At 35.5% G+C, this 17,419-nt stretch overlaps 1 long non-coding RNA gene across 1 annotated transcript in view; it reads left to right on the top strand.

Moving 5' to 3' along the window:
* Nucleotides 1-3,883: 3,883 nt before the first annotated feature.
* The window catches only part of LOC135224122 (uncharacterized), a 93,851-nt gene continuing 80,315 nt past the window's right edge, over nt 3,884-17,419 (top strand). Inside the window, exons 1-3 of the long non-coding RNA XR_010316630.1 lie at nt 3,884-3,952; nt 4,295-4,500; nt 5,102-5,379. This is a non-coding gene — a long non-coding RNA (uncharacterized LOC135224122). The remainder of the gene's footprint in view (nt 3,953-4,294; nt 4,501-5,101; nt 5,380-17,419) is intronic.

Genomic DNA, 17,419 nt, shown 5'->3' on the forward strand with positions numbered 1-17,419 from the left:
ATGTATATTCCACCTCTCCTGAGGGACACTTTTGAAAGACGTATCCCTCAGGAGAGGTGGAACATAGATCCTACCCATATGAACTCTCGAAAGAGACTGGGAGTTTCCAGCCCTGTGATTGGCTTATCAACAGGCAATCAGGAACGTCGTAAGGGACTGGTTTAAACATCAGATGTACGGTTGATGTAGGTCAACTATATGGTACCTGAAATTTCCTTCGCCAATGTTAATGAAATATGACAGAGAAGGTCAGTTTGCGTTATTGGGGCTGCCGTATTGACAGCTGAAGCCAGAATGGATTTAGGCCTTGCATGTGCAAACCTGGATCATAAAGGAACCTTTTCGAAGGAAGAGAAGATAATGTTAGTTGAGTTATTCCATTTAAAACGGAAGTAGTACTTCAGCCAAAACACAGGGAGTAGGCAGCAGGGTTCTCACATCAGAATATTGTCTAAACTATAAGGCAATAAAAGTTGTATGATTCATATATCATGCTAAAGAGATTGTCAGGTGATTAGCTCCCAATTGTTACCAGAACAGGTATAGTGAAACCCCAATATATATCATAGATTTCATTAAAAATATTCCAGTTTAGTCTCTACCATAATTTTTATCTCATGGAATTCCTGTATTTGTAATATTTATTCACAGATTGGAATTTTTTCTTCCGTTTCAGATTATATTAACAATTGATTTTGTTTCTGCTTATGCTGGATCCTTGCATGTTTCCAGTTACTGTTTTTCTGAACTTTTATACATATTGCCGTAACATTTTCAGCAGAAACCTTAGTATTTTTCCGGCAAATGGGGAACTTACTGACTTTGTGATGTGGAAGGAAGAATAATTATAATAGCATGACCTTTTCATCCAAACCTTTACGTACTGAAGAGGGTGGAAATCCGAGTTCAAGTTAAGAAATGCATATGGTGTACAACCTAAGGCTAATTCCCGACATAAATATGACATCATAGGGAAATCTACCCTCATATTATCTTTTAGAAACTATGGTCCTATTTCATTAAACTTAAGTTATTAATTATTGTTTTACAGAATAAATAATAATATTTTCTTTAGAATAAAATTTATGCCGCATTTATCAGAATTGTCATAATTTTTGTTAAGACAACAAGATTTATAGAATTGATTTTCGGGTTACATTCTGGCAGTACATGAGGCTGCTGGGACTAGGTAAGATGGCCTAACAAAGGCTACCATTCATGGAGCTATAACATACACAATCAATAATTAAACCATATATCAAACCTACGTTAAAATTGCGATACTGAGAAAAAATAGGAAATGAAATTCATTCTAAAACATGTGGCAGACGATGATTTGTTTTCTACTGGATACAGTATCGATGACTACTATTATGGGTTGGCTATTCTAAAAAAAAATATAAGATTTATGTTTTCTACTGAATACAGTATCGATGGAACTATTATGGGTTGGCAATTCTGAAAAAAAATATATAGACTATATTTGTTTCCATTTTCTTCAGAGGCAAAAAGTTCAAGGACCCTGCAGTACCTAGAGCCGACGGTTGCTCTCAATGAGCTGGATTTCCAGAATCCAGTTTTCCAGTTGAACTTGTTGACTGAAGTTGAGTATGACGCTTCAACGACAGTGTGAGGTCTTGCCAAGGTATGTTTTTTTATCAAAGTTATGTATATAATAATGTTGACAGGAATAAGATTATTAGTGTTGCTAAAAATTTCTGTAGTTTTTATTTCTCAACTGAAAACTGGTAGTTATTTCAAGAATTCTTATGACATTAACTTCTGAAAAAAAACGGTTTGACATTCATGTTTTTTTGTTTTCATGTTTTGAGTTAATTCCAAATCGGATCTGGTGAAAGATAGGGTAGTGGGCATGAAATATTCATTGACTGTGAATTCTAGTGTCCAGGGGACAAACCCCACCCCTACCTCTTAAAAGGTCACGACACTCGTGGTTAATTAACATAGGACGATTTACACAATAGGCGTAAGAAATTTTATTGTACTTCATTTAAATGCCATAACTCGATATTAGCTTCATTATGATCACTTCACTCTTTATTAATATGCTTTACGACAATCGCACTGAAATATATTGCAACTTTATCACTAAGATGTTTACAGATGACTGTTGTTGCCTACTTGAATTCTTTGTAAGCTCTGTTTTCATAATCATTGGACTTTGTTTGTTCTAGTGTAATGTGTTTATGGCTAGCGAATTTGGAATGTCTTGTTTTCACTAATAAACGTGCGTACGTGAGCTACGATGAAGCCTGATTTAAAGTTTCATCAGTTAAGTTGAGTTTTGGAACTTTTACATTGCCTTTGGTTCAGGTGTGTAACTCTTGATCCTTGTATGTATTAGTGTTTCATACATAACATATTAGCAGTTTAAAGACGTTGGAATACTGTGTATTATACAATTAAGGGTGGGCACAGTGGGAAACCAGACTTTTTGTGTGGGTGGAAAAATACAGACTGGAGTGACTAAGGATGTATTCTGAAATCCCCATGCAACCTACTTGGGTAAGGTGTGATTCAGTTTTAAGTTGTCAAATGCTTTGTCGTTTGGGTAATTTTAGCCATAATCTGGATTTGAAAATTTTTTCCTAAGTGCATGCTTTGAAAGTTTGATATTCAATTCAGTAACAAATTGGTAGACTAGGCTTAGTTTTCTTGATACGGCCACCTTATGTAAATTATGGGGACTACAGTTTGAAATGTTTGTTTGTTTGTATGGTGCTTTTACTTTGCATGGAACCAGTGTTTATTCAGCAACGGGGAAATGGGTTTGGGTTGGGTAAAGTAGTGTAATATAAAGATAAATTCTAACATCTCTATGGTACCTGTAAGTTCAGATTTGAGATTACAGTAAGGTTTACTGACGGTTTTCAAAGTGACGTTTCGATACGTTAAAACCTGAACCTGGGTTATGTTAGTGCTGTCTTGGAGTGGTTAAGTTGCAACCAAGGTGGTTGTAACATTTCATTTTAATTCACAAATGCCCATTGTTAGGGAACAGCTTATGAATACGATAATTTTTTTAATGGTTAGTCTCATAATAAGTATATTTTTTTGTGTATTGCGTATACTTGTTTTTGATATATTTGATGTTAAGAACCTTAATCATTTGCTTATTCAAGTCTAGAATGCGCACAGGCCCACATCACAAGCTAATTTGAGGATTCCTCTATTTGGTAAATAACCTGGAATCGATTCATAAGAGTTTGGTGGATACCGGGAATCACTCTAGACTGATTTGTGTATATCAGCAATCCTTTGAAGGTATGGTGGATATCTAGAATCCTTTTACTATTTGGTGGATATCTAGAGTCTTTTTACTGTTTGGTGAGTATCTGGAATCACTTCTACAAGGAATCACTTCTGCAGGTTGGCATCATGAATTCCTAAATGGTGGGTATTGGCATTACACGACTGGTTTGTTGGTCAGCCGTCTATCGACAGTTAGGCCCATATTGGGTCTCTTAATCTGGCTATTAGTTTGGTGAAAAGTTCCCTAATCATAGGCTTGCTCATAAGTCAATGTACAATTCATCCACACAGTTCAGTCCCGCCTTTCGCTAAAAGACAAGTGTTTTATCCATTGTTGTATACTGCCAAGCCAATGAGCCAAGTTGGCTGTTAAACACTTAGTTTTAAAATATATTGTTCGATACGGTCTATATAAAGTGGGAAATGAGTCTCCAGCCTCGCAGAATAAATTTGAACACCTTTATTGTTTTAAGACTGGGTCTTGCCAATTAGGACTGCATGGATTAATGTAACTATCAAGCAGTTCCTTGTATCGATAAAATTTGAGTTTATTCATGCTATTGACTAACTGTATGGTCTAATTTAAAGTTTGAACAGTAACTTTCTTTCCAGGAATGTGTAGATTATATAAACCAAAGGTGTGTCCTAGTGCCATTAATCTTCTAGTGATGCAGATTCTGTAAGTTTCAATAGTTTTTTTTTTTTTTTTTATTAATAAGTAGTTGTAAATATAAACTTCTTGAACGATGATGGATTATAGCAGATGAGTCGGTTGAAAAGCAAAAGACATACCCTAGGGTTTTTTTTTCCCTCAATTGTGGCCATGGTCCTATTCTGTTATTGGATAAACTGAAAATGGCACTTTGCATGAATGGAACATAATTTGCAGTTGAGTAATTAAGGTAAAGTGCATGTGACTTTAAGCACGTTCAAAATTTAAACTAAACTCGCATTTTTTTTTTTTATATATTTACTACGTCATATAAGCAAACTGTCTCATACACACTGCTGTATTCTGCAGATCCAACTCGAGTCATGGATCTGGAATTCTGGAATTGGTTCAGCGAAGTCTAGATAGTTTTGGAATTGAAGTATTACTTTCTATTGATGAGGCGATTTCTGTTTAAATTCATCTTATTAGATGAATATAATTTCGTCATTGGATATGGAAGAGGTGGTGGCACAAAAAGACGACTTCCCGATAACCTCATATTGAAAATGTACGCGGTAAGTGGGTGCTTGATTTTCAAACTTACCTTCTAATTGCAATAGATTATGTATGGTGGTTTAAAATATGTATATCTTGTGGCATTGTATTTCACAGATACCTAGTTTGAGGCATTATTCTATTCTACAGTTATATACTTTAAAGTTATTCTTTCAATTTAATAACCCTTTGTTTATTGCAGTATAGTGTGTACTGTTGAAGTGTTAGCAAAGGTTCTCGAGTCTCCTTTAAGCTTTCCTGCAGCTCTGCTTTATTTTAAAGCTGAAAATTAATTCCCTTGTCTTCAATTTAAATTTTTTTTTTCAAGTACTTCGAACTTCAATGCAGATTTTTGAAGTTTTTTATAATGTATCAGCTGCTTTATTTTAAATTTCGCTTTTGCAATATGCAATATTTTTTCATTTGAATTTATAAAAGTGGAGAATTTAAGCTCTTTCGCTTTTGCGATATGCATTATTTTTGGAATTTTAGTTTGAAAAGTACATTAGATTTCTCTGATAATTTCTATAATATAGTGTTTTTGTAAATTTATTGTTTTCTCGAGATCTCAAGAAAGTATACTCGTTCATAGCATTTATTATTAACAAATTATTTCCCCAGGAATGTGAATGTTGAGCAATGAAGCGGCTGAAGCTATGCTGACGTAAAGAAACGTGCAACAGAGACCAAGATACAAAAGTTCTGGTGGAGTCCTTTCACATTGAGACCGCTTTTCCAAAGGCAACTGAAATGACCCAGTGAGAAATGGGATACATATTGACTTCAGGAATTTAATTCCTGAAGTCAAACAACCAAAAGCAACCCTGAGGAGGGACTGAACAAACAAGAGCTAAATTATCCAGTTTGAAAAAAGGTATTCTACTTTTAATACTTTAAAGGTACTTTGGTTTTTCAGTCAGTTTAATAATCCTTAATTTATTGCAATATACTGTGGTCTGTTGAAGTGTTTGCAAAGGTTTTAAGTCTCATTTTCAGCGGTTCTGCAGCGGTTTACTGTAAACTTGTACATTGTCTTGAATTTAAGGGGGATTTTTTTAAATTCTTAAATTACAAAGTAAATGTTTTAAATTACAAATCTGCTAAAATGAAATTCTTGTTTATAAGCTCTTCCGCTTTTGCAATATGTATTGTTTTTAAAGTTTAACATTTCCATTTTACCGAGATTTACAGAGAAATTTGAGGGCTTTAAGAATCGTAAGTATCAGTTTCGTATAAATTCTCATTTTGCAATATGCATTGTTTTATAGAATCAACTTGTTCGTAGGATTTACTAGTATTACTGGAGTAACCGATTTTTTTCCCCGGAGTTGTGAATGCTGAGCAAGTTGAAGCTTTCTTCAAGAAACCTTGACGCAAAAGCTCAGGCACTTTTAGGCCTTTCATATTCAGCCCAACATCCAGAAGGCAACCGAAATTATATCCAGTTTAAAGTGTACAGATTCATTCACTTCAAGAGATTCATTCACTTCAGAAGAGGCAGGAAAAACTTGAGGAATGACGCAATACGACAACTTTGAAGAGAAATACGTGGTGAAGAAACTTCAGGAGAGGAATGAAGGAAGTTGCCAACTTTGAAGAAAACACTTTTCGAAGCTAAACACTTTCGGGTGAAAAAACTTCAGGAAAGGCAGAAGAAAACATTCAGAGGAATGAAGATGATGATAATTACAACGTTCAGAGGAATGAAGATGATCATAATTACAATGTTCGTTATTGAAGAAAAATTACTCTAACCCAAAATTATTTTGAGTAATTTTTCCAGAAAAATAACCTAAAATTATTTTTTTTCTGGAAAAATTACTCAAAATAATTTTGCTCTGCTGTTTAGAAAAAAAATTTCAAACAGCAGTTATACAGATCGTACATACTGGCACTAGTTATGGGTTATAATGATGGATGCATCTTCCAGTACAAATTAAACCTGTGACTACATTTAAGCCCTATAACTTTACAATGAATACCTGAGATACAGTGAAATGTCATATTCAATGAAAGACAAAGACCAATCAAATCCTGACAACAGAGGAGATATTACTCCTTTTAGCTTGCGCTCACCACAAACTTTTCATTTCCACCTTCTTGCTAGTTTTGAGAGTGGAGAATATGCTAAGCCTCAAAACTCTCCAAAGGATGGAAAAATATTTAGTGGTGAGCGCAACCAAATTGCAGTTGCAAAGTTTCCTCTTGTCAGGGTTTGATGGTACGCTTTCCACATTTATTGTCTTTCATGGAAAATGCATTTTCACTTTCTCGGGTATTCATTGTAAGTTATATGGCTTAAATAAGAACATAACTTCTTCTTGGAGATCAAATGCACCTCTTGGAGATCATTCTTTGGGTATTTCTTACCGGACTAAATTGAGCGTGAAGTTGCATTCTTGGTAAGAATGATATAAACTCGCCTTCGATGTAGCAGTTTCAAGTCTCCGTATGGGTACTTCTCTGAAAGAATGAAATCTCATTGCATTTGTCATGTTTATTTAGTAATTAATCTAGAAAATTTATAAACTGAATACATTAAAGTATTAATCAAAATTTTAAAGATTTTCGCCTCTGTACACCAATGGGTATCTCCAAATATTTAAAGTATATACATGAAAGAAAATTACAAAGTACTATGCAAAATCAACCACTGAAGAAATAAAAGCATGTATCTATATTAAGGAAATAGCATTTCGTTAAAATTTAAAAATACAAGCAAAATAAAATTCTTTCTTGTGTAATGCTACATCAACCAATTATGCAACATTTGGGTAATGCAGAAATTTATAAACTTCATCCAGTAGACGACGCATCGTTAAAAATGCAAAACAAAGTTTAGTCTCATTTAAATTACTATTGCAGTTTTAAAGGTATCAACATTGGTTAAGGAATTATCTGAAATACTGGAGTAGTGGATAAGGAATTATCTGAAATACTCGAGTAGTTGGCATATAAAGTAAATCGGACTTTAAGAAGGCAATTAGAACTTAATATACATTTGTTATTTGTTGGCCAAGGATATATAACTCAATCTTTTAAACAATCAGTTGGGCACAAGGATGATGGCTAACATGGGAATATGGATGATAGTTATCATGGGAAAGCTAACATGGGAACATGGATAATAGTTCAGATAAATAATGATATACAAGTGTTGCATAATTTAAATGGTAAAACCCTTTTGCTGGCAAAGCAGCCATTCAGTCTAAAACGAAAGACCTGAAAGAAAGTGCACACGTTCAATAGACACCAATAAACAGCGAATCTGGTCAACCTTTCTATTACAAGGTATGAAACTTGGTTTCAGTTTTACTCTTGCAACACTTGCTGTAAGCATTTCCTTAAGTCTGCACATAGCATTCAGTGTAACATTCCATCTTTTTTGGAAAGCAAAACAATAGTTTAAACATTCACCATTGACTACTGATCTGTCATTATAAACATTAAGCATGCAGAAGATAGTTCAGTGTATGTGACAAGAACAATGTTCTTGATACAAATGACAAATACAAATTTAAGAGTATTTGTTTTTAAGTACAAAGGCAAACCAAGGAACGAGATCAAGAAGGCGAAGAATGGCTTGGCTAATGAGCAGCTGATACAAACGCCAGTTTATATACCTATTGGTAAATAATATAGGTATGTAGAAACATTTATGAGATGATGCTATTATAAATAATAACCAGCATTCTAAAGAACAACTTGTGCGCCTACTGACATACAGTATTATATAGAACTTTTATACCTACTGACATACAATTTCAAAAACTAGTATACTTACGGACATACAGTTTTATAAAGACCTTGTATGCCTACTGACTTACACTATTTTTAAATATACAGTATTGTAAAGAACTTGTATGCTATTGACATAGTATTGTAAAGCCCCTTCCACAAGAGGGGCAAATGCACGGCGGGCAGACACTGTTACCAATCTTGTGAGTGGATCGCGATCACGAGTGTGGTCTAAGTCATAGGTTAGCCTGACTGTGACTACTGCCTCCCTTGGACGGTTTGATCTGGTAACACTGCTGAAAAGCGAGAGAATTGCGGGCAAATCAGAGTGCCCGTCGTGTCTTTGCCCATCGTGTGGAAGGGGCTTAAGGAACTTTTATGCCTACTGACATACAGTATGATAAAATAAATTTTAGGCCTTTCTGGGAGGAACCATGTGGGAAGCAGCTTTTGTCCGTATAGTGCAATCCCAACAATCTTATTCATTCATGTTTGACCTTCCTGTCAGCAGAACCACCTGTATGTCACCTCACAGAACAACTGTCATTTTTTTAAATAAATATATAGTCGTCTAACATTTTTTCCCCCACATGGTCTTCAAGGAAGGCCATGCTCATCCATACTACGTACTTTGTTAGCTACTCCCAGCCTTATAATTCATTGTAAAATTTCAGTGTAAGTATATGCACAGCATTACAAGTGTCACTGTTATCCTTATCCAAGAACTGTTCCTCCTCAAATAAGTATGGCCAGTTAAAAACAATCTGCGTACTTATCAAACTCCAGAAGGAAAGTTAATCACATTTTAAACCACTTTATTCACAGCCTGTAGTCCAAAGTCATCCTTTCATCGCACCTTCAACCCTTGAACAAGGTTTTCTGTAACAGTTCTTACCTTCCTTCGCCCTCTATCATCAAGCAACAGGTCTTTAGATGTGCTGTACTTTAATGTTTCTCACATCTGCCAGACTAGGAAAATGTACACAAACACAAGTGCACTAACCACACGGTAAACAAAGGCGGTTCTTGTTTTTTTTTTTTTTTTTTTCCAGAGAAAGTTAATCATTGGAATAACACTTGAACTGAATAGTCCACACAATTTAGGACAGAGATTGTAACTATCTGGAATGAAGATACTTCCAACAGACAACGAATGGCAACGATGGAAGTTGTTGCCAACCAAATAGCGCAGTCAAACAACATTACTCATATTTAGGAAGAACACCATAATGCATCTTCAGTACTCATCACAGAATGGGTAATAAAAAACGCTGACAATACTGAATTATGAACGAAATTATGAAAATCAAGAGTGAGATCATCTTTAATGGAGAATGTTGACAGCCAGTGTAGAATCATCCCCGACTTTACTTTTCGACTATTTCAGAAGCATTTGATATACCAAAAATAGACTATTCAAGAAGCATTTGATAAACCGAAAATAGACTATTCAAGAAGCATTTTATATACCGAAAATAGTCTCATTAAGAAATATTTAAACTTGAGTCTTCTGCTGTTGGTTGGAGTTATGACTTGAGCTTAATTTCCCTCTAAATTTGGGTGATGACTGAGAAGCACCACTTCCTACCAGTGACACCTTAATTCAGGGAGGTTGTGCAATCGAATCAATACAAAATAGTGTGGGTTGCATTGCACAGTTTTCGTGCATTAAAACTTATCTGCGGGAATTGACGTTGTATTGGTATCAGAAACCTCAACTGCCATAACCATTAGAATACCCCAGCTGTAGTAAAATGTGAAGGAACATCTTACATTCCATCCTACACATTTTCGAGATATGGGTCATTTCATCAGTGTCAACAGAGTTATGAAGAACACAATTTCTTAGCAGGAAATTTGGGTTTCCGAAGTCCAGCTTGATTCCTAAGATTTTTCATTTTCTAGTCCCTGGAATGAAGGAAAATATTAGTTAATTCGAGAAACGAATTGAGAGGCAAAAAAATAGACGAAAGCAGACTGCTTGTTTGATAACAGCAAAGGAATACACAAGTTCATTGAAATAATGGCTACCCATTGATAAATACTACATTCTGCCATTTACAATTGGCGTTTATGAGTCACTGCAGCAAAATTGTGAAATGTTTTGTTTCGAACTGTATGGACTAGACTGCACTTTGAGCCTGCATTCATATCTTACCCGAAACAACTGATGTGGGATTGGTTATTTTCAACAGCCTCGCTAACTGCTTTAGCCGCTTCTAACTTATGCGTCATTCCAGTGAGGAGCCCTAGCTACCCATATCATGGATACAACAGATAAGCTTTGAATAGAATCACTCGCTTTTCAGTTGCCAAAAAAGTTGCCAAAGACTAGCCTGGTGTTCAAATAATACTCTTTTGCAATCCCTGGAATAACAAAAGAATATATCAGCGAAGTAAAATCTATACAGTTAACCAAGAAAGGAGCGGAGTAGAAAAATGTATACAAAGACAGTTTGCTTATGTGATAACCAATATTACTCATGATCAAAAATTGAACCCAAGACCATGGAACTTGCATGAAAGCCTTTTGAGTACACAGCACCATGAAGCAATTAGGTCTTTTACAGAGCCGATCTTGTTTTCCAAGGAGCCATAAAGTTATTAAAAAGTTTATGTATCTCTATAGATCTTGTTTCTAGCTTTTGAGTGGGACGGTAGGGGCAAATATAACCGGTGAGTAGCGCTTTCAGTATTGCTTTTGCAACCACTGTATAACGAAGGGTTCTGTTTTCCCCTTCATTCATCGTTTCTGATTATGCAGAGAGAGAGAGAGAGAGAGAGAGAAGAGAGAGAGAGAGACTTCATAACCCTTCGCACTAAATTGTACATCTCCACCATTCGCGCTCATTGTATAGCTTAGATACTTATCTTTAGTTGTAACAATGAAAACTCACGTTCCTTTGGCTTAACCAAATTCAGACAACGCCACTTAACGGACGACCTTACTATCAGCTAATAATTTTGCTGTTAATAATTAATGATTATGGTAGATCTAGGTAATAACTACGTGTCGGGTATTTCTTTGGAAATTGCAGCTGATAGTATCTGAGTTGGTTATTAAGAATTTACCGTTATTTTTGGTGGGTCGACTGTAATTAACTCCCAGGGGCTAGTACTAAACACGGCGAAATACATTGACACCCCAGTCCTTCGTGGCTGTCGTATTCGCAGGACTTTTCCTTGCAGTCTGTGGGGAGTTATAGCCTATAATTACCATACTTTTCTTAATTATTACATCTCCGCTTTGGGCTACTTCATGCATCTAATGACCTATCATAACGCACGTTACGCTGGCAATAAAACTGCAAATGTTATGTGATTTGCAAGTACTGTAGAACAATATCCATCATGTCACGTAACTGGCTGTAATGATATTGCTTACTGATGCTAAGTGAACAGTGATATGTCTGAAAAGTACTCACACGCTATTAAAATTTGGTACGGAATGACCCCTTCAGTTTTATTAGGTACAAACACGCGTATTAATAGATCAATGATTAAAGACATGGGAATCGGCATTTCGTGTGTTAATAAAACAAAATGGCAAAAACAATCCAGAGGCTCATAATATATCGGCTCCAAGTACTACATGGCAACCAACCACAAGAATTTTGCTAAATTGTAAAAGACTTGAAACAATAAGGGTAACAAGCCGCTTGCAGAACACCGTATTCAAGAGCTCAGAAGCCAAGTATCTCCAACAGAAATCTTATTAAATCTCTCATGAAGCGTTTACCGTGAAAATAAAGCGATAATATAACTAATCTCACTTCCTAAATGACAGTATACTGTATGTCTAGTCTACCAGCTAAAGGATCTCGGGAAGAACATATAGGCAACTTCATATAAAATTCTTTAACATTTGAATTCGTATGCCTGCTGTTATAACTTCTTGCTTAAGCCATAAAGGCAACTTCATTTAAAATTCTTGAACAATTGAATCCGCATGCCCGTTATTATAAACTTCTTGCTTATGCTATAAAGGCAACGTCAAACAAAATTCTTGAATATTTGAATCCGCATGCCCGTTACTATACCTAATTGCTTATGCCATAAAGACAACTTCATATAAAATTCTTGAACATTTGAATCCGCATGCCTGTTATTATAACTTCTCGCTTATGCCATAAAGGCCAACGTGATTTCACCTTATATGGATTTGTCTTACCTTACCTGGTATACAGGCTTGAAGACCCGAGGCTGCAACTGAGAACGTCCAACGCCGGCGCTTTATGTGAGTTTGTGGTCCAGGAATACACTCACAGTCCCTGACGGTCACAGATCAACTGAAGAAGGAAATTTGGAATTCAACATGGCGCCCGTTTTTCAGTCAGAGCAGCCAACCTTTAAGTCATCGAGAGAACATTTCAAGTAGCCCAATTTCTCTATTTTAAATGACATTACTTCAGGCAACAACATGATCGTGATTGTAGTTATTTTTTTACATTCAGCGTCAGATATTGCTGGACGTTGTTGTCATAAAAACACATTTTCATATTCGTATGGTAATCCTGGTAGCTATGGGTAATGCCAAATTGTTATCCAACAGAATTATTAGGCATCTTTGATGCATGAGTTAGAATCTGCCTTTTCTAAATAGAAAATAGTAGAATTGAAAGAAATGCCAATTACGTGCCTTTTTCATTGATAGGATATTTTATAGTCAAAGTTCATCGAACGTGAAATTACAGTTTCTTAGTTCATCCACAAGGTAGCGACTGATGACGTCATTGTAATGCAGGTTAGAAGAAGATTAGATGTAAGATGAATTTTGACCTTTTGAAATAGACGAGAATCGTACTAGAGAACTTTTAGTCCAATCAGTATCCAGATTTTTTTCCCTTGTGATATAAAGTGATGCAACAAGTGTTGCAAATTTATCCTGCAAGTAGGCAAACTGTTTCACACTAATTAGTCCTTAACATAGAATTAAATGAAGAGCGTAGGTAAAGTATGTATTTTCTGCGTGAATCTCTAGTCGCAGTCACCCCCAAACGAACTTAAAATTGTCATAGAGTGAAATTCATTATACAATAGCAAGTCTTTTAGAAAGAGCTCGTAAATAACATGCTATTTTGCAATTAATATATTCTAATATAGATCACAATTCGTGTCAAAATAGAGGCATTTTCTATATTTGTTTAATAGATTGTTCTTCATGAAGTGTTCAATGTGCTCAGACATTGTGAACTGCCAAATTGCACTAGAGAATAAAACAATATTGAGTCTTTAGTCAGTATTCATTTTCAGCGAAAAAAAAGATTCAATATTAAAACCTACAATAATTACGACAATGCTGGGTTGTATTATATGACGTCACAACAGAAACTTTTACAGTTATTTCTATCAATATTCTTCTTTCTTTGGACAGTATTTTGACATTATATAAAAAAATTCATAAAAAAATATAATAAATATTAAAACCCAAAATACGTACGACAATGCTGGGATGCCTTCTATGGTTTCACAACAAAAACTTTTATAGTTATTTCTATCAATATTTTTCATTCTTGGGTCTGCCATGACGTGCTCACAAATAATGTAGTCTACTGGGTTTTCATATCCCTGACTCCAACCCTCGTCACCCTCTAGTTATTGCTACACTAGTTTCTCTTCGGACTGTCTCCACGATTTTTACTCTCCTCTCATCAGCAAACCCATTTCCCCTCCCACCCCTCTCAACCCTTATTCCTGCTTTTATTCTTTTATCCATATCGAACACCTCGCTGTTCATTTTTTTTTTTTTTTTTTTCATCCTCCCCTCTTGCAGATGTGGCGGAGATTTTTGAAGTGAGGTCTCTGGAGATTTTCAGTGAGGCATTATATAAACACCAAAATATTATAGAAAGTAAGTACTATATCTCAGAGACTGCTGTGTCCCTCTCTTCAGGTAGGTATCATCTTTATGGGCTCCTTTTATTAGATGGAATTCTGTTGTAACAGACCATTTTTAACCACATTATATATATATATATATATATATATATATATATATATATATATATATATATATATAGATAAAATATATATATATATATATATATATATATATATATATATATATGCAGCTCCAGGTAACTTCAAGTTCTAAGCCACTGAAAAGAGAGAATATGAAAAAGAATGTTTCCATTAGATTTTTGTATCTTTCTCCACTGAGTTTCACGTATAGCTGAAAAGGTGAATTTGTAATGTATGCGGTAATAATGACACATTTGACATAACATTAATATGAATGATATGTACAGAAGATGCGTCGTTAGGAGATGAGCCGGCCAGGTAAGATGGGGTTGTGTGGGTCCCCGTGGGACCCCCACAGGGGGTGTGCTATGTGAAATTGGATCAGGTTCATTTGAGTGAATGTAGCTATAACTGATAAGTAAAATATTTCAGTGGACGACGTATATCAAGGCAGCAGATTGAGTCAGCATAGGTAGACATCCGTGATGTCAAGTAAACGGCCATTTTTACTGCAGTTCCTTTCGGTTTTGAAAATAGAGATGATAGCCTTTTATTGTATCGCATTTTGGAAGCTTCCCACCCTAACATCTTCCCCCCGCTTCCTATTGTCAATTTTGGCTTCGCTCAAGTCAATAGACTAGCAGTCCGAAGCCTCTTTCGCACGGTAAACAGGAAACTCAATTTTGTCTCGACACAACTGAACTTTTGAGAGTTTCTCGGAACTGCAAGATGTTGCCTTGTACTATGGTGGTTTTTGAGTACGGTTCTCTCTCTCTCTCTCTCTCTCTCTCTCTCTCTCTCTCTCTCTCTCTCTCTCTCTCTCTCTCTCTCTCTCTCTCTCTCTCTCTCTCTCTCTCCTCTTTTCAGTATATTTTGATATTTACTAAATCAACTATAGGGTCAAAAGTATTTACTATTCATGATGGCATCCATCTCCTTGTCTTTTTAAAGACAATGGAAACTACACGTAAAACAAAACTGCTTTTAATTTCCAATGTTGCCATCAACAACGGTCGATGTTAAAGGAACTTAACCCCAGTATCTATTAATCTTGGTTTCTTCACGGTAGTCAGTCTGATAAAGTAAGATCAATATCTTAATTCATCAAGGTCTGTTTTGGTGAAATATCCAAAATAAATAGTCTTTTATGGTATATTTTGCTGTTGTTGATGTGAATATTTTTACGTCTTTCTATTGTTATAAATTAGAATGTTTTTTTCCTGTAGCAAAAATGATATTTTTTCATGTTAATTCGATATTATGAGTAGTGGTTATATAATTCTACATAAACAAAAAATAAAGTTCAAAGGTTTCATCATAAATTTAGTTTCTGTCAGAGATGAAATGCTAGACACAAAAATCACAACTTAGGATTTCAAAAGCTGAGACGTATAAACTTTCCGAATTCGATCCCAGAAACTTTCGTCACATTTTAAACTTTGATGTTAATCCCCGGCGTCTTGTCTCCGTGGATAGCCCTCTTCTTCTTCGGTCCCGGTCGCTTGTAGTATTTAATCTTCAAAAAGTATTATCTTTTATCCGATAAAGAAGGAGGTTATTCAGTTCGTTTATTTTCGAACCGAAAAAAAAAATCTTTGTTGAATAACAAAATAATTACCAAACATATGCATGTATACAGAAATAATGTATGAAAATTCGTAAAAGAACTAAGTCTACGGACATAACCAGGCTCGTTTCACGGGCAGAACCAGCTCCGTTTCAGAGAATCCCTTCTCACCCCCTACCCCGTTAGGGGTAGGATGAAACCCCATTATAAACCATCTTAGGGATCCCTACCATAACCCTGCTAAGTTGGCCGTGATTGAATGACAGACGGAAGGACAGATATTACGCCCATTATAGTAAAATATGGTAATTAGGCCTTATTTTAATACATTTCATTGAGAACAGAGGGGGATGGCTATCTCGTCTACGCCAAGATGTCTGGTAACTCATTTAACCTATTTTCGCTTCTAAGAAAAATAGACAAAAAAGCAGGAATTAGAAAAGTTACTTTCGATGCATGGTAATCAACATTACAAAACTATTATGATCAACATATGAATTATTTGCTTTCTTTTGCATTCATCATGTAATTTCAAATCCACTGCACTTGCTCCCATAAACTAATTCAAACAAACTTAATTGTTCGTTAATTATGAAAAAATCCAAACCTTTCGACGCAATAGTGTCTGTCACTTAGAACTAACCTGTTATTTGCTATAAAATCATTCTTACGCGTATGAAGTCCTAAAGTATCCTTACTCGTATACATCTTAGGGTAGCTTTATTACCAAAATCTCAACTACTCCTTTTATGCGAGTTCAGATGATCAAGCAATGATTGCATTTTCTTCAGCAAATATGTTCGCATTTGAGTTTCGATCGATGAGCGTCCAAACTATACTTTTGAATTATGTGGGTTTTTGTATTGCTGGATGTCCTTTCAACTGCAAATCATGGATTCACGTTGTATCTCACTTTCTGCGCTAAAACCTCGACACTAAGAATTTAAAACGGCTTATATTTAAGTGACGCAATTCAAGTGTTGTTTCTAGTAATGATAAAGAAGTACAATACATCTGGCCCGTTTCATTACCTTCTTTACAGTTCATATCACCATGAGCGTCTTCATGATCGCTATCTTATTTGTGTTTGTTTGTTTGTTTAGTGTTTTTACGCTGCATGGAACCAGTGGTTATTCAGCAACGGGACCAACGGCTTCACGTGATGACTTCCGAACCACGTCGAGAGTGAACTTCTATCACCAGAGATACACATCTCTGACCCCTCAGTGGAATGCCCGAGAATCGAACTCGCGGCCACCGAGGTGGCAGGCCAACTATCTTGTTTTTCGACACTACATCTACGTATCTCCTATGCTATGAATATTGTGTAAACAGTCTCTCTCTCTCTCTCTCTCGTCTCTCGCCTCTTGCTCTCTCGCTCTCTCTCTCTCTCCTCTCTCTCTCTCTCTCTCTCTCTTCGTTACATTATGAAAAAACAGAATAACTATAAATCTCTTACGTCAGTTATTCGGACCTTTGTGGAATTGTTTATATTTGAATACTGATGGAAACCAGCACCGTTTGCTTTTCATTTGTCCTATTTATAGAGGATTCGTTGGAAAAATACAAATAAAAGGCTTTTAATGAATGAAATGTGATGACGATTCACTACTTCAATAGAGAGTCATTCATTCATCTTTTTTTTTTTATTCAAACACATTACGTAGGTCGAT

The sequence above is a fragment of the Macrobrachium nipponense genome, chromosome 10 (assembly GCF_015104395.2).
Source record: "Macrobrachium nipponense isolate FS-2020 chromosome 10, ASM1510439v2, whole genome shotgun sequence".
Lineage (NCBI taxonomy): Eukaryota > Metazoa > Arthropoda > Malacostraca > Decapoda > Palaemonidae > Macrobrachium > Macrobrachium nipponense.